At 45.1% G+C, this 21,118-nt stretch overlaps 21 non-coding genes across 21 annotated transcripts; all 21 read left to right on the top strand.

The window, feature by feature from the left end:
- Positions 1–581: 581 nt before the first annotated feature.
- LOC147677514 (U5 spliceosomal RNA) lies at positions 582–696 on the top strand. The gene has a single exon (XR_015302774.1). It is a non-coding gene; the product is annotated as a U5 spliceosomal RNA (small nuclear RNA).
- An 898-nt stretch (positions 697–1,594) lies between these two features.
- LOC147677515 (U5 spliceosomal RNA) lies at positions 1,595–1,709 on the top strand. The gene has a single exon (XR_015303422.1). It is a non-coding gene; the product is annotated as a U5 spliceosomal RNA (small nuclear RNA).
- An 898-nt stretch (positions 1,710–2,607) lies between these two features.
- Positions 2,608–2,722, top strand: LOC147677516 (U5 spliceosomal RNA). The gene has a single exon (XR_015302737.1). It is a non-coding gene; the product is annotated as a U5 spliceosomal RNA (small nuclear RNA).
- An 898-nt stretch (positions 2,723–3,620) lies between these two features.
- Positions 3,621–3,735, top strand: LOC147677517 (U5 spliceosomal RNA). The gene has a single exon (XR_015302647.1). It is a non-coding gene; the product is annotated as a U5 spliceosomal RNA (small nuclear RNA).
- Positions 3,736–4,633: 898 nt separating this feature from the next.
- LOC147677518 (U5 spliceosomal RNA) lies at positions 4,634–4,748 on the top strand. Its single transcript, XR_015302756.1, has one exon. It is a non-coding gene; the product is annotated as a U5 spliceosomal RNA (small nuclear RNA).
- An 898-nt stretch (positions 4,749–5,646) lies between these two features.
- Positions 5,647–5,761, top strand: LOC147677519 (U5 spliceosomal RNA). Its single transcript, XR_015303446.1, has one exon. It is a non-coding gene; the product is annotated as a U5 spliceosomal RNA (small nuclear RNA).
- An 898-nt stretch (positions 5,762–6,659) lies between these two features.
- On the top strand, positions 6,660–6,774 carry LOC147677520 (U5 spliceosomal RNA). Its single transcript, XR_015302763.1, has one exon. It is a non-coding gene; the product is annotated as a U5 spliceosomal RNA (small nuclear RNA).
- Positions 6,775–7,672: 898 nt separating this feature from the next.
- Positions 7,673–7,787, top strand: LOC147677521 (U5 spliceosomal RNA). Its single transcript, XR_015302738.1, has one exon. It is a non-coding gene; the product is annotated as a U5 spliceosomal RNA (small nuclear RNA).
- Positions 7,788–8,685: 898 nt separating this feature from the next.
- On the top strand, positions 8,686–8,800 carry LOC147677522 (U5 spliceosomal RNA). Its single transcript, XR_015302648.1, has one exon. It is a non-coding gene; the product is annotated as a U5 spliceosomal RNA (small nuclear RNA).
- A 916-nt stretch (positions 8,801–9,716) lies between these two features.
- LOC147677523 (U5 spliceosomal RNA) lies at positions 9,717–9,831 on the top strand. Its single transcript, XR_015302919.1, has one exon. It is a non-coding gene; the product is annotated as a U5 spliceosomal RNA (small nuclear RNA).
- An 898-nt stretch (positions 9,832–10,729) lies between these two features.
- Positions 10,730–10,844, top strand: LOC147677524 (U5 spliceosomal RNA). Its single transcript, XR_015303435.1, has one exon. It is a non-coding gene; the product is annotated as a U5 spliceosomal RNA (small nuclear RNA).
- An 898-nt stretch (positions 10,845–11,742) lies between these two features.
- LOC147677525 (U5 spliceosomal RNA) lies at positions 11,743–11,857 on the top strand. Its single transcript, XR_015302764.1, has one exon. It is a non-coding gene; the product is annotated as a U5 spliceosomal RNA (small nuclear RNA).
- An 898-nt stretch (positions 11,858–12,755) lies between these two features.
- Positions 12,756–12,870, top strand: LOC147677526 (U5 spliceosomal RNA). Its single transcript, XR_015303448.1, has one exon. It is a non-coding gene; the product is annotated as a U5 spliceosomal RNA (small nuclear RNA).
- Positions 12,871–13,768: 898 nt separating this feature from the next.
- Positions 13,769–13,883, top strand: LOC147677527 (U5 spliceosomal RNA). The gene has a single exon (XR_015302765.1). It is a non-coding gene; the product is annotated as a U5 spliceosomal RNA (small nuclear RNA).
- Positions 13,884–14,780: 897 nt separating this feature from the next.
- Positions 14,781–14,895, top strand: LOC147677528 (U5 spliceosomal RNA). The gene has a single exon (XR_015303449.1). It is a non-coding gene; the product is annotated as a U5 spliceosomal RNA (small nuclear RNA).
- An 898-nt stretch (positions 14,896–15,793) lies between these two features.
- On the top strand, positions 15,794–15,908 carry LOC147677529 (U5 spliceosomal RNA). Its single transcript, XR_015302766.1, has one exon. It is a non-coding gene; the product is annotated as a U5 spliceosomal RNA (small nuclear RNA).
- An 898-nt stretch (positions 15,909–16,806) lies between these two features.
- Positions 16,807–16,921, top strand: LOC147677530 (U5 spliceosomal RNA). Its single transcript, XR_015303450.1, has one exon. It is a non-coding gene; the product is annotated as a U5 spliceosomal RNA (small nuclear RNA).
- Positions 16,922–17,819: 898 nt separating this feature from the next.
- Positions 17,820–17,934, top strand: LOC147677531 (U5 spliceosomal RNA). The gene has a single exon (XR_015302767.1). It is a non-coding gene; the product is annotated as a U5 spliceosomal RNA (small nuclear RNA).
- Positions 17,935–18,831: 897 nt separating this feature from the next.
- On the top strand, positions 18,832–18,946 carry LOC147677532 (U5 spliceosomal RNA). The gene has a single exon (XR_015303451.1). It is a non-coding gene; the product is annotated as a U5 spliceosomal RNA (small nuclear RNA).
- Positions 18,947–19,844: 898 nt separating this feature from the next.
- On the top strand, positions 19,845–19,959 carry LOC147677533 (U5 spliceosomal RNA). Its single transcript, XR_015302769.1, has one exon. It is a non-coding gene; the product is annotated as a U5 spliceosomal RNA (small nuclear RNA).
- An 898-nt stretch (positions 19,960–20,857) lies between these two features.
- Positions 20,858–20,972, top strand: LOC147677534 (U5 spliceosomal RNA). The gene has a single exon (XR_015303452.1). It is a non-coding gene; the product is annotated as a U5 spliceosomal RNA (small nuclear RNA).
- Positions 20,973–21,118: the final 146 nt, after the last annotated feature.

Here is a 21,118-nt window from a genome sequence, read left to right on the forward strand (position 1 = left end):
GGCTTGCACGATATTTGTGCCCGTTAGAGGTGCCCTTAGAGGGTGGCCAATCCTGAGTCAGATTCCTCTCAGGTACACTTGAAGGGGCTCGTTTGTCTTGTTTCATGTGCCTCCAGCCTAGACAGATCTATACTTATATATTCAGCTTTAATGAAAATACGTGTGAAAAAGGGACTTAAAGTGCATGGCTATTTGCATAGAACAGTGGTGGCTCACAGCCTATCGATTGGAGGGATGGTGGGGAAAGCGTAAAATCGTTGGGGACGAAAGTCCTACAGTGCCACTTCAGTGAAAGCCTGATTCACGCTTCCCGTTCCCCTTGCCCAGCAGCCCCGACACCTCCTAATGAGCTGAGGTGTGTACAAAAAGAATTTGCATATTCCCAGGCAGACACTTGGAACTGCCCACCTTTTTGCTTTTCTGTGCTTTGAGCAGAGACTCTGAAGTTTGATGCTGTTTCCCTCACCGGCCTAGTTCTTGCCCTCTTTTTTAGAGGCTGCAAATACCTCTCAGGTCCTCACCCTCGCAATGATAGGGTCTTTGATCTGGTGCCTCTAACCCCCAGAGAGCCATATTCTAACTTACTCTGGTTTCTCTTCAAAACGAAAAAATCTTTCGCCTTTTATTAAAGATTTCCGTGGAGAGGAACATTTACGAGTTTATTCAATTTTTTTAAGCCTTACCACAGGTGAGGCTGTTTATCATTTGTTTAAAAGAAAAGCATTAGAAGTTGGGGAACATTTAGGAGTTGTCTGCTACTGTTATAAGGGAACATGAGCTTGGTGTTTTATTCCTGATCTCTCTGCTTGCTCATTTGCATAGACAGAGTGTAGGAGAGGTGCATCATGGGAAAGAGCTTGGGCAGTGCATGAGATTGCTTTTCCTTGACTATCTTGAAACTGCACGATAGCAGGCAGTGTATTTTCTCTTTTCTCAACATTCCTGCTGCCAGAGGCCAGACGTCACTCTCCTTTTAAAAGGTGGCACCAAGAGTCATGCTGTGCTTTTCATAGGGCTTGCACGTTATTTGTGCCCATTAGGGGTGCCCTTAGAGGGTGGCCAATCCTGAGTCAGATTCCTCTCAGGTACACTTGAAGGGGCTCGTTTGTCTTGTTTCATGTGCCTCCAGCCTAGACAGATCTATACTTATATATTCAGCTTTAATGAAAATACGTGTGAAAAGGGGACTTAAAGTGCATGGCTATTTGCATAGAACAGTGGTGGCTCACAGCCTATCGATTGGAGGGATGGTGGGGAAAGCGTAAAATCGTTGGGGACGAAAGTCCTACAGTGCCACTTCAGTGAAAGCCTGATTCACGCTTCCCGTTCCCCTTGCCCAGCAGCCCCGACACCTCCTAATGAGCTGAGGTGTGTACAAAAAGAATTTGCATATTCCCAGGCAGACACTTGGAACTGCCCACCTTTTTGCTTTTCTGTGCTTTGAGCAGAGACTCTGAAGTTTGATCCTGTTTCCCTCACCGGCCTAGTTCTTGCCCTCTTTTTTAGAGGCTGCAAATACCTCTCAGGTCCTCACCCTCGCAATGATAGGGTCTTTGATCTGGTGCCTCTAACCCCCAGAGAGCCATATTCTAACTTACTCTGGTTTCTCTTCAAAACGAAAAAATCTTTCGCCTTTTACTAAAGATTTCCGTGGAGAGGAACATTTACGAGTTTATTCAATTTTTTTAAGCCTTACCACAGGTGAGGCTGTTTATCATTTGTTTAAAAGAAAAGCATTAGAAGTTGGGGAATATTTAGGAGTTGTCTGCTACTGTTATAAGGGAACATGAGCTTGGTGTTTTATTCCTGATCTCTCTGCTTGCTCATTTGCATAGACAGAGTGTAGGAAAGGTGCATCATGGGAAAGAGCTTGGGCAGTGCATGAGATTGCTTTTCCTTGACTATCTTGAAACTGCACGATAGCAGGCAGTGTATTTTCTCTTTTCTCAACATTCCTGCTGCCAGAGGCCAGACGTCACTCTCCTTTTAAAAGGTGGCACCAAGAGTCATGCTGCGCTTTTCATAGGGCTTGCCCGTTATTTGTGCACGTTAGGGGTGTCCTTAGAGGGTGGCCAATCCTGAGTCAGATTCCTCTCAGGTACACTTGAAGGGGCTCGCTTGTCTTGTTTCATGTGCCTCCAGCCTAGACAGATCTATACTTATATATTCAGCTTTAATGAAAATACGTGTGAAAAAGGGACTTAAAGTGCATGGCTATTTGCATAGAACAGTGCTGGCTCACAGCCTATCGATTGGAGGGATGGTGGGGAAAGCGTAAAATCGTTGGGGACGAAAGTCCTACAGTGCCACTTCAGTTAAAGCCTGATTCACGCTTCCCGTTCCCCTTGCCCAGCAGCCCCGACACCTCCTAATGAGCTGAGGTGTGTACAAAAAGAATTTGCATATTCCCAGACAGACACTTGGAACTGTCCACCTTTTTGCTTTTCTGTGCTTTGAGCAGAGACTCTGAAGTATGATCCTGTTTCCCTCACCGGCCTAGTTCTTGCCCTCTTTTTTAGAGGCTGCAAATACCTCTCAGGTCCTCACCCTCGCAATGATAGGGTCTTTGATCTGGTGCCTCTAACCCCCAGAGAGCCATATTCTAACTTACTCTGGTTTCTCTTCAAAATGAAAAAATCTTTCGCCTTTTACTAAAGATTTCCGTGGAGAGGAACGTTTACGAGTTTATTCAATTTTTTTAAGCCTTACCACAGGTGAGGCTGTTTATCATTTGTTTAAAAGAAAAGCATTAGAAGTTGGGGAATATTTAGGAGTTGTCTGCTACTGTTATAAGGGAACATGAGCTTGGTGTTTTATTCCTGATCTCTCTGCTTGCTCATTTGCATAGACAGAGTGTAGGAGAGGTGCATCATGGGAAAGAGCTTGGGCAGTGCATGAGATTGCTTTTCCTTGACTATCTTGAAACTGCACGATAGCAGGCAGTGTATTTTCTCTTTTCTCAACATTCCTGCTGCCAGAGGCCAGACGTCACTCTCCTTTTAAAAGGTGGCACCAAGAGTCATGCTGCGCTTTTCATAGGGCTTGCCCGTTATTTGTGCACGTTAGGGGTGCCCTTAGAGGGTGGCCAATCCTGAGTCAGATTCCTCTCAGGTACACTTGAAGGGGCTCGCTTGTCTTGTTTCATGTGCCTCCAGCCTAGACAGATCTATACTTATATATTCAGCTTTAATGAAAATACGTGTGAAAAAGGGACTTAAAGTGCATGGCTATTTGCATAGAACAGTGCTGGCTCACAGCCTATCGATTGGAGGGATGGTGGGGAAAGCGTAAAATCGTTGGGGACGAAAGTCCTACAGTGCCACTTCAGTTAAAGCCTGATTCACGCTTCCCGTTCCCCTTGCCCAGCAGCCCCGACACCTCCTAATGAGCTGAGGTGTGTACAAAAAGAATTTGCATATTCCCAGACAGACACTTGGAACTGTCCACCTTTTTGCTTTTCTGTGCTTTGAGCAGAGACTCTGAAGTTTGATCCTGTTTCCCTCACCGGCCTAGTTCTTGCCCTCTTTTTTAGAGGCTGCAAATACCTCTCAGGTCCTCACCCTCGCAATGATAGGGTCTTTGATCTGGTGCCTCTAACCCCCAGAGAGCCATATTCTAACTTACTCTGGTTTCTCTTCAAAATGAAAAAATCTTTCGCCTTTTACTAAAGATTTCCGTGGAGAGGAACATTTACGAGTTTATTCAATTTTTTTAAGCCTTACCACAGGTGAGGCTGTTTATCATTTGTTTAAAAGAAAAGCATTAGAAGTTGGGGAATATTTAGGAGTTGTCTGCTACTGTTATAAGGGAACATGAGCTTGGTGTTTTATTCCTGATCTCTCTGCTTGCTCATTTGCATAGACAGAGTGTAGGAGAGGTGCATCATGGGAAAGAGCTTGGGCAGTGCATGAGATTGCTTTTCCTTGACTATCTTGAAACTGCACGATAGCAGGCAGTGTATTTTCTCTTTTCTCAACATTCCTGCTGCCAGAGGCCAGACGTCACTCTCCTTTTAAAAGGTGGCACCAAGAGTCATGCTGCGCTTTTCATAGGGCTTGCCCGTTATTTGTGCCCATTAGGGGTGCCCTTAGAGGGTGGCCAATCCTGAGTCAGATTCCTCTCAGGTACACTTGAAGGGGCTCGTTTGTCTTGTTTCATGTGCCTCCAGCCTAGACAGATCTATACTTATATATTCAGCTTTAATGAAAATACGTGTGAAAAAGGGACTTAAAGTGCATGGCTATTTGCATAGAACAGTGGTGGCTCACAGCCTATCGATTGGAGGGATGGTGGGGAAAGCGTAAAATCGTTGGGGACGAAAGTCCTACAGTGCCACTTCAGTGAAAGCCTGATTCACGCTTCCCGTTCCCCTTGCCCAGCAGCCCCGACACCTCCTAATGAGCTGAGGTGTGTACAAAAAGAATTTGCATATTCCCAGGCAGACACTTGGAACTGCCCACCTTTTTGCTTTTCTGTGCTTTGAGCAGAGACTCTGAAGTTTGATCCTGTTTCCCTCACCGGCCTAGTTCTTGCCCTCTTTTTTAGAGGCTGCAAATACCTCTCAGGTCCTCACCCTCGCAATGATAGGGTCTTTGATCTGGTGCCTCTAACCCCCAGAGAGCCACATTCTAACTTACTCTGGTTTTTCTTCAAATTGAAAAAATCTTTCGCCTTTTACTAAAGATTTCCGTGGAGAGGAACATTTACGAGTTTATTCAATTTTTTTAAGCCTTACCACAGGTGAGGCTGTTTATCATTTGTTTAAAAGAAAAGCATTAGAAGTTGGGGAATATTTAGGAGTTGTCTGCTACTGTTATAAGGGAACATGAGCTTGGTGTTTTATTCCTGATCTCTCTGCTTGCTCATTTGCATAGACAGAGTGTAGGAGAGGTGCATCATGGGAAAGAGCTTGGGCAGTGCATGAGATTGCTTTTCCTTGACTATCTTGAAACTGCACGATAGCAGGCAGTGTATTTTCTCTTTTCTCAACATTCCTGCTGCCAGAGGCCAGACGTCTCTTTCCTTTTAAAAGGTGGCACCAAGAGTCATGCTGCGCTTTTCATAGGGCTTGCCCGTTATTTGTGCACGTTAGGGGTGCCCTTAGAGGGTGGCCAATCCTGAGTCAGATTCCTCTCAGGTACACTTGAAGGGGCTCGCTTGTCTTGTTTCATGTGCCTCCAGCCTAGACAGATCTATACTTATATATTCAGCTTTAATGAAAATACGTGTGAAAAAGGGACTTAAAGTGCATGGCTATTTGCATAGAACAGTGCTGGCTCACAGCCTATCGATTGGAGGGATGGTGGGGAAAGCGTAAAATCGTTGGGGACGAAAGTCCTACAGTGCCACTTCAGTGAATGCCTGATTCACGCTTCCCGTTCCCCTTGCCCAGCAGCCCCGACACCTCCTAATGAGCTGAGGTGTGTACAAAAAGAATTTGCATATTCCCAGGCAGACACTTGGAACTGCCCACCTTTTTGCTTTTCTGTGCTTTGAGCAGAGACTCTGAAGTTTGATCCTGTTTCCCTCACCGGCCTAGTTCTTGCCCTCTTTTTTAGAGGCTGCAAATACCTCTCAGGTCCTCACCCTCGCAATGATAGGGTCTTTGATCTGGTGCCTCTAACCCCCAGAGAGCCATATTCTAACTTACTCTGGTTTCTCTTCAAAACGAAAAAATCTTTCGCCTTTTACTAAAGATTTCCGTGGAGAGGAACATTGACGAGTTTATTCAATTTTTTTAAGCCTTACCACAGGTGAGGCTGTTCATCATTTGTTTAAAAGAAAAGCATTAGAAGTTGGGGAATATTTAGGAGTTGTCTGCTACTGTTATAAGGGAACATGAGCTTGGTGTTTTATTCCTGATCTCTCTGCTTGCTCATTTGCATAGACAGAGTGTAGGAGAGGTGCATCATGGGAAAGAGCTTGGGCAGTGCATGAGATTGCTTTTCCTTGACTATCTTGAAACTGCACGATAGCAGGCAGTGTATTTTCTCTTTTCTCAACATTCCTGCTGCCAGAGGCCAGACGTCACTCTCCTTTTAAAAGGTGGCACCAAGAGTCATGCTGTGCTTTTCATAGGGCTTGCACGTTATTTGTGCCCATTAGGGGTGCCCTTAGAGGGTGGCCAATCCTGAGTCAGATTCCTCTCAGGTACACTTGAAGGGGCTCGTTTGTCTTGTTTCATGTGCCTCCAGCCTAGACAGATCTATACTTATATATTCAGCTTTAATGAAAATACGTGTGAAAAAGGGACTTAAAGTGCATGGCTATTTGCATAGAACAGTGGTGGCTCACAGCCTATCGATTGGAGGGATGGTGGGGAAAGCGTAAAATCGTTGGGGACGAAAGTCCTACAGTGCCACTTCAGTGAAAGCCTGATTCACGCTTCCCGTTCCCCTTGCCCAGCAGCCCCGACACCTCCTAATGAGCTGAGGTGTGTACAAAAAGAATTTGCATATTCCCAGGCAGACACTTGGAACTGCCCACCTTTTTGCTTTTCTGTGCTTTGAGCAGAGACTCTGAAGTTTGATCCTGTTTCCCTCACCGGCCTAGTTCTTGCCCTCTTTTTTAGAGGCTGCAAATACCTCTCAGGTCCTCACCCTCGCAATGATAGGGTCTTTGATCTGGTGCCTCTAACCCCCAGAGAGCCATATTCTAACTTACTCTGGTTTTTCTTCAAAATGAAAAAATCTTTCGCCTTTTACTAAAGATTTCCGTGGAGAGGAACATTTACGAGTTTATTCAATTTTTTTAAGCCTTACCACAGGTGAGGCTGTTTATCATTTGTTTAAAAGAAAAGCATTAGAAGTTGGGGAATATTTAGGAGTTGTCTGCTACTGTTATAAGGGAACATGAGCTTGGTGTTTTATTCCTGATCTCTCTGCTTGCTCATTTGCATAGACAGAGTGTAGGAGAGGTGCATCATGGGACAGAGCTTGGGCAGTGCATGAGATTGCTTTTCCTTGACTATCTTGAAACTGCACGATAGCAGGCAGTATATTTTCTCTTTTCTCAACATTCCTGCTGCCAGAGGCCAGACGTCACTCTCCTTTTAAAAGGTGGCACCAAGACTCATGCTGCGCTTTTCATAGGGCTTGCACGATATTTGTGCCCGTTAGAGGTGCCCTTAGAGGGTGGCCAATCCTGAGTCAGATTCCTCTCAGGTACACTTGAAGGGGCTCGCTTGTCTTGTTTCATGTGCCTCCAGCCTAGACAGATCTATACTTATATATTCAGCTTTAATGAAAATACGTGTGAAAAAGGGACTTAAAGTGCATGGCTATTTGCATAGAACAGTGCTGGCTCACAGCCTATCGATTGGAGGGATGGTGGGGAAAGCGTAAAATCGTTGGGGACGAAAGTCCTACAGTGCCACTTCAGTTAAAGCCTGATTCACGCTTCCCGTTCCCCTTGCCCAGCAGCCCCGACACCTCCTAATGAGCTGAGGTGTGTACAAAAAGAATTTGCATATTCCCAGACAGACACTTGGAACTGTCCACCTTTTTGCTTTTCTGTGCTTTGAGCAGAGACTCTGAAGTATGATCCTGTTTCCCTCACCGGCCTAGTTCTTGCCCTCTTTTTTAGAGGCTGCAAATACCTCTCAGGTCCTCACCCTCGCAATGATAGGGTCTTTGATCTGGTGCCTCTAACCCCCAGAGAGCCATATTCTAACTTACTCTGGTTTCTCTTCAAAATGAAAAAATCTTTCGCCTTTTACTAAAGATTTCCGTGGAGAGGAACGTTTACGAGTTTATTCAATTTTTTTAAGCCTTACCACAGGTGAGGCTGTTTATCATTTGTTTAAAAGAAAAGCATTAGAAGTTGGGGAATATTTAGGAGTTGTCTGCTACTGTTATAAGGGAACATGAGCTTGGTGTTTTATTCCTGATCTCTCTGCTTGCTCATTTGCATAGACAGAGTGTAGGAGAGGTGCATCATGGGAAAGAGCTTGGGCAGTGCATGAGATTGCTTTTCCTTGACTATCTTGAAACTGCACGATAGCAGGCAGTGTATTTTCTCTTTTCTCAACATTCCTGCTGCCAGAGGCCAGACGTCACTCTCCTTTTAAAAGGTGGCACCAAGAGTCATGCTGCGCTTTTCATAGGGCTTGCCCGTTATTTGTGCCCATTAGGGGTGCCCTTAGAGGGTGGCCAATCCTGAGTCAGATTCCTCTCAGGTACACTTGAAGGGGCTCGCTTGTCTTGTTTCATGTGCCTCCAGACTAGACAGATCTATACTTATATATTCAGCTTTAATGAAAATACGTGTGAAAAAGGGACTTAAAGTGCATGGCTATTTGCATAGAACAGTGCTGGCTCACAGCCTATCGATTGGAGGGATGGTGGGGAAAGCGTAAAATCGTTGGGGACGAAAGTCCTACAGTGCCACTTCAGTGAAAGCCTGATTCACGCTTCCCGTTCCCCTTGCCCAGCAGCCCCGACACCTCCTAATGAGCTGAGGTGTGTACAAAAAGAATTTGCATATTCCCAGACAGACACTTGGAACTGTCCACCTTTTTGCTTTTCTGTGCTTTGAGCAGAGACTCTGAAGTTTGATCCTGTTTCCCTCACCGGCCTAGTTCTTGCCCTCTTTTTTAGAGGCTGCAAATACCTCTCAGGTCCTCACCCTCGCAATGATAGGGTCTTTGATCTGGTGCCTCTAACCCCCAGAGAGCCATATTCTAACTTACTCTGGTTTCTCTTCAAAATGAAAAAATCTTTCGCCTTTTACTAAAGATTTCCGTGGAGAGGAACATTTACGAGTTTATTCAATTTTTTTAAGCCTTACCACAGGTGAGGCTGTTTATCTTTTGTTTAAAAGAAAAGCATTAGAAGTTGGGGAATATTTAGAAGTTGGGGAATATTTAGGAGTTGTCTGCTACTGTTATAAGGGAACATGAGCTTGGTGTTTTATTCCTGATCTCTCTGCTTGCTCATTTGCATAGACAGAGTGTAGGAGAGGTGCATCATGGGAAAGAGCTTGGGCAGTGCATGAGATTGCTTTTCCTTGACTATCTTGAAACTGCACGATAGCAGGCAGTGTATTTTCTCTTTTCTCAACATTCCTGCTGCCAGAGGCCAGACGTCACTCTCCTTTTAAAAGGTGGCACCGAGAGTCATGCTGCGCTTTTCATAGGGCTTGCCTGTTATTTGTGCCCGTTAGGGGTGCCCTTAGAGGGTGGCCAATCCTGAGTCAGATTCCTCTCAGGTACACTTGAAGGGGCTCGTTTGTCTTGTTTCATGTGCCTCCAGCCTAGACAGATCTATACTTATATATTCAGCTTTAATGAAAATACGTGTGAAAAAGGGACTTAAAGTGCATGGCTATTTGCATAGAACAGTGGTGGCTCACAGCCTATCGATTGGAGGGATGGTGGGGAAAGCGTAAAATCGTTGGGGACGAAAGTCCTACAGTGCCACTTCAGTGAAAGCCTGATTCACGCTTCCCGTTCCCCTTGCCCAGCAGCCCCGACACCTCCTAATGAGCTGAGGTGTGTACAAAAAGAATTTGCATATTCCCAGGCAGACACTTGGAACTGCCCACCTTTTTGCTTTTCTGTGCTTTGAGCAGAGACTCTGAAGTTTGATCCTGTTTCCCTCACCGGCCTAGTTCTTGCCCTCTTTTTTAGAGGCTGCAAATACCTCTCAGGTCCTCACCCTCGCAATGATAGGGTCTTTGATCTGGTGCCTCTAACCCCCAGAGAGCCATATTCTAACTTACTCTGGTTTCTCTTCAAAATGAAAAAATCTTTCGCCTTTTACTAAAGATTTCCGTGGAGAGGAACATTGAAGAGTTTATTCAATTAGTTTAAGCCTTACCACAGGTGAGGCTGTTTATCATTTGTTTAAAAGAAAAGCATTAGAAGTTGGGGAATATTTAGGAGTTGTCTGCTACTGTTATAAGGGAACATGAGTTTGGTGTTTTATTCCTGAACTCTCTGCTTGCTCATTTGCATAGACAGAGTGTAGGAGAGGTGCATCATGGGAAAGAGCTTGGGCAGTGCATGAGATTGCTTTTCCTTGACTATCTTGAAACTGCACGATAGCAGGCAGTGTATTTTCTCTTTTCTCAACATTCCTGCTGCCAGAGGCCAGACGTCACTCTCCTTTTAAAAGGTGGCACCAAGAGTCATGCTGCGCTTTTCATAGGGCTTGCCCGTTATTTGTGCCCATTAGGGGTGCCCTTAGAGGGTGGCCAATCCTGAGTCAGATTCCTCTCAGGTACACTTGAAGGGGCTCGTTTGTCTTGTTTCATGTGCCTCCAGCCTAGACAGATCTATACTTATATATTCAGCTTTAATGAAAATACGTGTGAAAAAGGGACTTAAAGTGCATGGCTATTTGCATAGAACAGTGGTGGCTCACAGCCTATCGATTGGAGGGATGGTGGGGAAAGCGTAAAATCGTTGGGGACGAAAGTCCTACAGTGCCACTTCAGTGAATGCCTGATTCACGCTTCCCGTTCCCCTTGCCCAGCAGCCCCGACACCTCCTAATGAGCTGAGGTGTGTACAAAAAGAATTTGCATATTCCCAGGCAGACACTTGGAACTGCCCACCTTTTTGCTTTTCTGTGCTTTGAGCAGAGACTCTGAAGTTTGATCCTGTTTCCCTCACCGGCCCAGTTCTTGCCCTCTTTTTTAGAGGCTGCAAATACCTCTCAGGTCCTCACCCTCGCAATGATAGGGTCTTTGATCTGGTGCCTCTAACCCCCAGAGAGCCATATTCTAACTTACTCTGGTTTCTCTTCAAAACGAAAAAATCTTTCGCCTTTTACTAAAGATTTCCGTGGAGAGGAACATTGATGAGTTTATTCAATTTTTTTAAGCCTTACCACAGGTGAGGCTGTTTATCATTTGTTTAAAAGAAAAGCATTAGAAGTTGGGGAATATTTAGGAGTTGTCTGCTACTGTTATAAGGGAACATGAGCTTGGTGTTTTATTCCTGATCTCTCTGCTTGCTCATTTGCATAGACAGAGTGTAGGAGAGGTGCATCATGGGAAAGAGCTTGGGCAGTGCATGAGATTGCTTTTCCTTGACTATCTTGAAACTGCACGATAGCAGGCAGTGTATTTTCTCTTTTCTCAACATTCCTGGTGCCAGAGGCCAGACGTCACTCTCCTTTTAAAAGGTGGCACCAAGAGTCATGCTGCGCTTTTCATAGGGCTTGCCCGTTATTTGTGCCCATTAGGGGTGCCCTTAGAGGGTGGCCAATCCTGAGTCAGATTCCTCTCAGGTACACTTGAAGGGGCTCGTTTGTCTTGTTTCATGTGCCTCCAGCCTAGACAGATCTATACTTATATATTCAGCTTTAATGAAAATACGTGTGAAAAAGGGACTTAAAGTGCATGGCTATTTGCATAGAACAGTGGTGGCTCACAGCCTATCGATTGGAGGGATGGTGGGGAAAGCGTAAAATCGTTGGGGACGAAAGTCCTACAGTGCCACTTCAGTGAAAGCCTGATTCACGCTTCCCGTTCCCCTTGCCCAGCAGCCCCGACACCTCCTAATGAGCTGAGGTGTGTACAAAAAGAATTTGCATATTCCCAGGCAGACACTTGGAACTGCCCACCTTTTTGCTTTTCTGTGCTTTGAGCAGAGACTCTGAAGTTTGATCCTGTTTCCCTCACCGGCCTAGTTCTTGCCCTCTTTTTTAGAGGCTGAAAATACCTCTCAGGTCCTCACCCTCGCAATGATAGGGTCTTTGATCTGGTGCCTCTAACCCCCAGAGAGCCATATTCTAACTTACTCTGGTTTTTCTTCAAAATGAAAAAATCTTTCGCCTTTTACTAAAGATTTCCGTGGAGAGGAACATTTACGAGTTTATTCAATTTTTTTAAGCCTTACCACAGGTGAGGCTGTTTATCATTTGTTTAAAAGAAAAGCATTAGAAGTTGGGGAATATTTAGGAGTTGTCTGCTACTGTTATAAGGGAACATGAGTTTGGTGTTTTATTCATGATCTCTCTGCTTGCTCATTTGCATAGACAGAGTGTAGGAGAGGTGCATCATGGGAAAGAGCTTGGGCAGTGCATGAGATTGCTTTTCCTTGACTATCTTGAAACTGCACGATAGCAGGCAGTGTATTTTCTCTTTTCTCAACATTCCTGCTGCCAGAGGCCAGACGTCACTCTCCTTTTAAAAGGTGGCACCAAAAGTCCTGCTGCGCTTTTCATAGGGCTTGCCCGTTATTTGTGCCCATTAGGGGTGCCCTTAGAGGGTGGCCAATCCTTAGTCAGATTCCTCTCAGGTACACTTGAAGGGGCTCGTTTGTCTTGTTTCATGTGCCTCCAGCCTAGACAGATCTATACTTATATATTCAGCTTTAATGAAAATACGTGTGAAAAAGGGACTTAAAGTGCATGGCTATTTGCATAGAACAGTGGTGGCTCACAGCCTATCGATTGGAGGGATGGTGGGGAAAGCGTAAAATCGTTGGGGACGAAAGTCCTACAGTGCCACTTCAGTGAAAGCCTGATTCACGCTTCCCGTTCCCCTTGCCCAGCAGCCCCGACACCTCCTAATGAGCTGAGGTGTGTACAAAAAGAATTTGCATATTCCCAGGCAGACACTTGGAACTGCCCACCTTTTTGCTTTTCTGTGCTTTGAGCAGAGACTCTGAAGTTTGATCCTGTTTCCCTCACCGGCCTAGTTCTTGCCCTCTTTTTTAGAGGCTGCAAATACCTCTCAGGTCCTCACCCTCGCAATGATAGGGTCTTTGATCTGGTGCCTCTAACCCCCAGAGAGCCATATTCTAACTTACTCTGGTTTCTCTTCAAAACGAAAAAATCTTTCGCCTTTTACTAAAGATTTCCGTGGAGAGGAACATTGACGAGTTTATTCAATTTTTTTAAGCCTTACCACAGGTGAGGCTGTTTATCATTTGTTTAAAAGAAAAGCATTAGAAGTTGGGGAATATTTAGGAGTTGTCTGCTACTGTTATAAGGGAACATGAGCTTGGTGTTTTATTCCTGATCTCTCTGCTTGCTCATTTGCATAGACAGAGTGTAGGAGAGGTGCATCATGGGAAAGAGCTTGGGCAGTGCATGAGATTGCTTTTCCTTGACTATCTTGAAACTGCACGATAGCAGGCAGTGTATTTTCTCTTTTCTCAACATTCCTGCTGCCAGAGGCCAGACATCACTCTCCTTTTAAAAGGTGGCACCAAGAGTCATGCTGCGCTTTTCATAGGGCTTGCCCGTTATTTGTGCCCATTAGGGGTGCCCTTAGAGGGTGGCCAATCCTGAGTCAGATTCCTCTCAGGTACACTTGAAGGGGCTCGTTTGTCTTGTTTCATGTGCCTCCAGCCTAGACAGATCTATACTTATATATTCAGCTTTAATGAAAATACGTGTGAAAAAGGGACTTAAAGTGCATGGCTATTTGCATAGAACAGTGGTGGCTCACAGCCTATCGATTGGAGGGATGGTGGGGAAAGCGTAAAATCGTTGGGGACGAAAGTCCTACAGTGCCACTTCAGTGAAAGCCTGATTCACGCTTCCCATTCCCCTTGCCCAGCAGCCCCGACACCTCCTAATGAGCTGAGGTGTGTACAAAAAGAATTTGCATATTCCCAGGCAGACACTTGGAACTGCCCACCTTTTTGCTTTTCTGTGCTTTGAGCAGAGACTCTGAAGTTTGATCCTGTTTCCCTCACCGGCCTAGTTCTTGCCCTCTTTTTTAGAGGCTGCAAATACCTCTCAGGTCCTCACCCTCGCAATGATAGGGTCTTTGATCTGGTGCCTCTAACCCCCAGAGAGCCATATTCTAACTTACTCTGGTTTTTCTTCAAAATGAAAAAATCTTTCGCCTTTTACTAAAGATTTCCGTGGAGAGGAACATTTACGAGTTTATTCAATTTTTTTAAGCCTTACCACAGGTGAGGCTGTTTATCATTTGTTTAAAAGAAAAGCATTAGAAGTTGGGGAATATTTAGGAGTTGTCTGCTACTGTTATAAGGGAACATGAGTTTGGTGTTTTATTCCTGAACTCTCTGCTTGCTCATTTGCATAGACAGTTTGTAGGAGAGGTGCATCATGGGAAAGAGCTTGGGCAGTGCATGAGATTGCTTTTCCTTGACTATCTTGAACCTGCACGATAGCAGGCAGTGTATTTTCTCTTTTCTCAACATTCCTGCTGCCAGAGGCCAGACGTCACTCTCCTTTTAAAAGGTGGCACCAAGAGTCATGCTGCGCTTTTCATAGGGCTTGCCCGTTATTTTACCCATTAGGGGTGCCCTTAGAGGGTGGCCAATCCTGAGTCAGATTCCTCTCAGGTACACTTGAAGGGGCTCGTTTGTCTTGTTTCATGTGCCTCCAGCCTAGACAGATCTATACTTATATATTCAGCTTTAATGAAAATACGTGTGAAAAAGGGACTTAAAGTGCATGGCTATTTGCATAGAACAGTGGTGGCTCACAGCCTATCGATTGGAGGGATGGTGGGGAAAGCGTAAAATCGTTGGGGACGAAAGTCCTACAGTGCCACTTCAGTGAAAGCCTGATTCACGCTTCCCGTTCCCCTTGCCCAGCAGCCCCGACACCTCCTAATGAGCTGAGGTGTGTACAAAAAGAATTTGCATATTCCCAGGCAGACACTTGGAACTGCCCACCTTTTTGCTTTTCTGTGCTTTGAGCAGAGACTCTGAAGTTTGATCCTGTTTCCCTCACCGGCCTAGTTCTTGCCCTCTTTTTTAGAGGCTGCAAATACCTCTCAGGTCCTCACCCTCGCAATGATAGGGTCTTTGATCTGGTGCCTCTAACCCCCAGAGAGCCATATTCTAACTTACTCTGGTTTCTCTTCAAAACGAAAAAATCTTTCGCCTTTTACTAAAGATTTCCGTGGAGAGGAACATTGACGAGTTTATTCAATTTTTTTAAGCCTTACCACAGGTGAGGCTGTTTATCATTTGTTTAAAAGAAAAGCATTAGAAGTTGGGGAATATTTAGGAGTTGTCTGCTACTGTTATAAGGGAACATGAGCTTGGTGTTTTATTCCTGATCTCTCTGCTTGCTCATTTGCATAGACAGAGTGTAGGAGAGGTGCATCATGGGAAAGAGCTTGGGCAGTGCATGAGATTGCTTTTCCTTGACTATCTTGAAACTGCACGATAGCAGGCAGTGTATTTTCTCTTTTCTCAACATTCCTGCTGCCAGAGGCCAGACGTCACTCTCCTTTTAAAAGGTGGCACCAAGAGTCATGCTGCGCTTTTCATAGGGCTTGCCCGTTATTTGTGCCCATTAGGGGTGCCCTTAGAGGGTGGCCAATCCTGAGTCAGATTCCTCTCAGGTACACTTGAAGGGGCTCGTTTGTCTTGTTTCATGTGCCTCCAGCCTAGACAGATCTATACTTATATATTCAGCTTTAATGAAAATACGTGTGAAAAAGGGACTTAAAGTGCATGGCTATTTGCATAGAACAGTGGTGGCTCACAGCCTATCGATTGGAGGGATGGTGGGGAAAGCGTAAAATCGTTGGGGACGAAAGTCCTACAGTGCCACTTCAGTGAAAGCCTGATTCACGCTTCCCGTTCCCCTTGCCCAGCAGCCCCGACACCTCCTAATGAGCTGAGGTGTGTACAAAAAGAATTTGCATATTCCCAGGCAGACACTTGGAACTGCCCACCTTTTTGCTTTTCTGTGCTTTGAGCAGAGACTCTGAAGTTTGATCCTGTTTCCCTCACCGGCCTAGTTCTTGCCCTCTTTTTTAGAGGCTGAAAATACCTCTCAGGTCCTCACCCTCGCAATGATAGGGTCTTTGATCTGGTGCCTCTAACCCCCAGAGAGCCATATTCTAACTTACTCTGGTTTTTCTTCAAAATGAAAAAATCTTTCGCCTTTTACTAAAGATTTCCGTGGAGAGGAACATTTACGAGTTTATTCAATTTTTTTAAGCCTTACCACAGGTGAGGCTGTTTATCATTTGTTTAAAAGAAAAGCATTAGAAGTTGGGGAATATTTAGGAGTTGTCTGCTACTGTTATAAGGGAACATGAGTTTGGTGTTTTATTCATGATCTCTCTGCTTGCTCATTTGCATAGACAGAGTGTAGGAGAGGTGCATCATGGGAAAGAGCTTGGGCAGTGCATGAGATTGCTTTTCCTTGACTATCTTGAAACTGCACGATAGCAGGCAGTGTATTTTCTCTTTTCTCAACATTCCTGCTGCCAGAGGCCAGACGTCACTCTCCTTTTAAAAGGTGGCACCAAAAGTCCTGCTGCGCTTTTCATAGGGCTTGCCCGTTATTTGTGCCCATTAGGGGTGCCCTTAGAGGGTGGCCAATCCTTAGTCAGATTCCTCTCAGGTACACTTGAAGGGGCTCGTTTGTCTTGTTTCATGTGCCTCCAGCCTAGACAGATCTATACTTATATATTCAGCTTTAATGAAAATACGTGTGAAAAAGGGACTTAAAGTGCATGGCTATTTGCATAGAACAGTGGTGGCTCACAGCCTATCGATTGGAGGGATGGTGGGGAAAGCGTAAAATCGTTGGGGACGAAAGTCCTACAGTGCCACTTCAGTGAAAGCCTGATTCACGCTTCCCGTTCCCCTTGCCCAGCAGCCCCGACACCTCCTAATGAGCTGAGGTGTGTACAAAAAGAATTTGCATATTCCCAGGCAGACACTTGGAACTGCCCACCTTTTTGCTTTTCTGTGCTTTGAGCAGAGACTCTGAAGTTTGATCCTGTTTCCCTCACCGGCCTAGTTCTTGCCCTCTTTTTTAGAGGCTGCAAATACCTCTCAGGTCCTCACCCTCGCAATGATAGGGTCTTTGATCTGGTGCCTCTAACCCCCAGAGAGCCATATTCTAACTTACTCTGGTTTCTCTTCAAAACGAAAAAATCTTTCGCCTTTTACTAAAGATTTCCGTGGAGAGGAACATTGACGAGTTTATTCAATTTTTTTAAGCCTTACCACAGGTGAGGCTGTTTATCATTTGTTTAAAAGAAAAGCATTAGAAGTTGGGGAATATTTAGGAGTTGTCTGCTACTGTTATAAGGGAACATGAGCTTGGTGTTTTATTCCTGATCTCTCTGCTTGCTCATTTGCATAGACAGAGTGTAGGAGAGGTGCATCATGGGAAAGAGCTTGGGCAGTGCATGAGATTGCTTTTCCTTGACTATCTTGAAACTGCACGATAGCAGGCAGTGTATTTTCTCTTTTCTCAACATTCCTGCTGCCAGAGGCCAGACATCACTCTCCTTTTAAAAGGTGGCACCAAGAGTCATGCTGCGCTTTTCATAGGGCTTGCCCGTTATTTGTGCCCATTAGGGGTGCCCTTAGAGGGTGGCCAATCCTGAGTCAGATTCCTCTCAGGTACACTTGAAGGGGCTCGTTTGTCTTGTTTCATGTGCCTCCAGCCTAGACAGATCTATACTTATATATTCAGCTTTAATGAAAATACGTGTGAAAAAGGGACTTAAAGTGCATGGCTATTTGCATAGAACAGTGGTGGCTCACAGCCTATCGATTGGAGGGATGGTGGGGAAAGCGTAAAATCGTTGGGGACGAAAGTCCTACAGTGCCACTTCAGTGAAAGCCTGATTCACGCTTCCCATTCCCCTTGCCCAGCAGCCCCGACACCTCCTAATGAGCTGAGGTGTGTACAAAAAGAATTTGCATATTCCCAGGCAGACACTTGGAACTGCCCACCTTTTTGCTTTTCTGTGCTTTGAGCAGAGACTCTGAAGTTTGATCCTGTTTCCCTCACCGGCCTAGTTCTTGCCCTCTTTTTTAGAGGCTGCAAATACCTCTCAGGTCCTCACCCTCGCAATGATAGGGTCTTTGATCTGGTGCCTCTAACCCCCAGAGAGCCATATTCTAACTTACTCTGGTTTTTCTTCAAAATGAAAAAATCTTTCGCCTTTTACTAAAGATTTCCGTGGAGAGGAACATTTACGAGTTTATTCAATTTTTTTAAGCCTTACCACAGGTGAGGCTGTTTATCATTTGTTTAAAAGAAAAGCATTAGAAGTTGGGGAATATTTAGGAGTTGTCTGCTACTGTTATAAGGGAACATGAGTTTGGTGTTTTATTCCTGAACTCTCTGCTTGCTCATTTGCATAGACAGTTTGTAGGAGAGGTGCATCATGGGAAAGAGCTTGGGCAGTGCATGAGATTGCTTTTCCTTGACTATCTTGAACCTGCACGATAGCAGGCAGTGTATTTTCTCTTTTCTCAACATTCCTGCTGCCAGAGGCCAGACGTCACTCTCCTTTTAAAAGGTGGCACCAAGAGTCATGCTGCGCTTTTCATAGGGCTTGCCCGTTATTTTACCCATTAGGGGTGCCCTTAGAGGGTGGCCAATCCTGAGTCAGATTCCTCTCAGGTACACTTGAAGGGGCTCGTTTGTCTTGTTTCATGTGCCTCCAGCCTAGACAGATCTATACTTATATATTCAGCTTTAATGAAAATACGTGTGAAAAAGGGACTTAAAGTGCATGGCTATTTGCATAGAACAGTGGTGGCTCACAGCCTATCGATTGGAGGGATGGTGGGGAAAGCGTAAAATCGTTGGGGACGAAAGTCCTACAGTGCCACTTCAGTGAAAGCCTGATTCACGCTTCCCGTTCCCCTTGCCCAGCAGCCCCGACACCTCCTAATGAGCTGAGGTGTGTACAAAAAGAATTTGCATATTCCCAGGCAGACACTTGGAACTGCCCACCTTTTTGCTTTTCTGTGCTTTGAGCAGAGACTCTGAAGTTTGATCCTGTTTCCCTCACCGGCCTAGTTCTTGCCCTCTTTTTTAGAGGCTGCAAATACCTCTCAGGTCCTCACCCTCGCAATGATAGGGTCTTTGATCTGGTGCCTCTAACCCCCAGAGAGTCATATTCTAACTTACTCTGGTTTCTCTTCAAAACGAAAAAATCTTTCGCCTTTTACTAAAGATTTCCGTGGAGAGGAACATTGACGAGTTTATTCAATTTTTTTAAGCCTTACCACAGGTGAGGCTGTTTATCATTTGTTTAAAAGAAAAGCATTAGAAGTTGGGGAATATTTAGGAGTTGTCTGCTACTGTTATAAGGGAACATGAGCTTGGTGTTTTATTCCTGATCTCTCTGCTTGCTCATTTGCATAGACAGAGTGTAGGAGAGGTGCATCATGGGAAAGAGCTTGGGCAGTGCATGAGATTGCTTTTCCTTGACTATCTTGAAACTGCACGATAGCAGGCAGTGTATTTTCTCTTTTCTCAACATTCCTGCTGCCAGAGGCCAGACGTCACTCTCCTTTTAAAAGGTGGCACCAAGAGTCATGCTGCGCTTTTCATAGGGCTTGCCCGTTATTTGTGCCCATTAGGGGTGCCCTTAGAGGGTGGCCAATCCTGAGTCAGATTCCTCTCAGGTACACTTGAAGGGGCTCGTTTGTCTTGTTTCATGTGCCTCCAGCCTAGACAGATCTATACTTATATATTCAGCTTTAATGAAAATACGTGTGAAAAAGGGACTTAAAGTGCATGGCTATTTGCATAGAACAGTGGTGGCTCACAGCCTATCGATTGGAGGGATGGTGGGGAAAGCGTAAAATCGTTGGGGACGAAAGTCCTACAGTGCCACTTCAGTGAAAGCCTGATTCACGCTTCCCGTTCCCCTTGCCCAGCAGCCCCGACACCTCCTAATGAGCTGAGGTGTGTACAAAAAGAATTTGCATATTCCCAGGCAGACACTTGGAACTGCCCACCTTTTTGCTTTTCTGTGCTTTGAGCAGAGACTCTGAAGTTTGATCCTGTTTCCCTCACCGGCCTAGTTCTTGCCCTCTTTTTTAGAGGCTGAAAATACCTCTCAGGTCCTCACCCTCGCAATGATAGGGTCTTTGATCTGGTGCCTCTAACCCCCAGAGAGCCATATTCTAACTTACTCTGGTTTTTCTTCAAAATGAAAAAATCTTTCGCCTTTTACTAAAGATTTCCGTGGAGAGGAACATTTACGAGTTTATTCAATTTTTTTAAGCCTTACCACAGGTGAGGCTGTTTATCATTTGTTTAAAAGAAAAGCATTAGAAGTTGGGGAATATTTAGGAGTTGTCTGCTACTGTTATAAGGGAACATGAGTTTGGTGTTTTATTCATGATCTCTCTGCTTGCTCATTTGCATAGACAGAGTGTAGGAGAGGTGCATCATGGGAAAGAGCTTGGGCAGTGCATGAGATTGCTTTTCCTTGACTATCTTGAAACTGCACGATAGCAGGCAGTGTATTTTCTCTTTTCTCAACATTCCTGCTGCCAGAGGCCAGACGTCACTCTCCTTTTAAAAGGTGGCACCAAAAGTCATGCTGCGCTTTTCATAGGGCTTGCCCGTTATTTGTGCCCATTAGGGGTGCCCTTAGAGGGTGGCCAATCCTGAGTCAGATTCCTCTCAGGTACACTTGAAGGGGCTCGTTTGTCTTGTTTCATGTGCCTCCAGCCTAGACAGATCTATACTTATATATTCAGCTTTAATGAAAATACGTGTGAAAAAGGGACTTAAAGTGCATGGCTATTTGCATAGAACAGTGATGGCTCACAGCCTATCGATTGGAGGGATGGTGGGGAAAGCGTAAAATCGTTGGGGACGAAAGTCCTACAGTGCCACTTCAGTGAAAGCCTGATTCACGCTTCCCGTTCCCCTTGCCCACCAGCCCCGACACCTCCTAATGAGCTGAGGTGTGTACAAAAAGAATTTGCATATTCCCAGGCAGACACTTGGAACTGCCCACCTTTTTGCTTTTCTGTGCTTTGAGCAGAGACTCTGAAGTTTGATCCTGTTTCCCTCACCGGCCTAGTTCTTGCCCTCTTTTTTAGAGGCTGCAAATACCTCTCAGGTCCTCACCCTCGCAATGATAGGGTCTTTGATCTGGTGCCTCTAACCCCCAGAGAGCCATATTCTAACTTACTCTGGTTTCTCTTCAAAACGAAAAAATCTTTCGCCTTTTACTAAAGATTTCCGTGGAGAGGAACATTGACGAGTTTATTCAATTTTTTTAAGCCTTACCACAGGTGAGGCTGTTTGTCATTTGTTTAAAAGAAAAGCATTAGAAGTTGGGGAATATTTAGGAGTTGTCTGCTACTGTTATAAGGGAACATGAGCTTGGTGTTTTATTCCTGATCTCTCTGCTTGCTCATTTGCATAGACAGAGTGTAGGAGAGGTGC

This window comes from Lissotriton vulgaris, chromosome 12 (assembly GCF_964263255.1).
Source record: "Lissotriton vulgaris chromosome 12, aLisVul1.2, whole genome shotgun sequence".
Lineage (NCBI taxonomy): Eukaryota > Metazoa > Chordata > Amphibia > Caudata > Salamandridae > Lissotriton > Lissotriton vulgaris.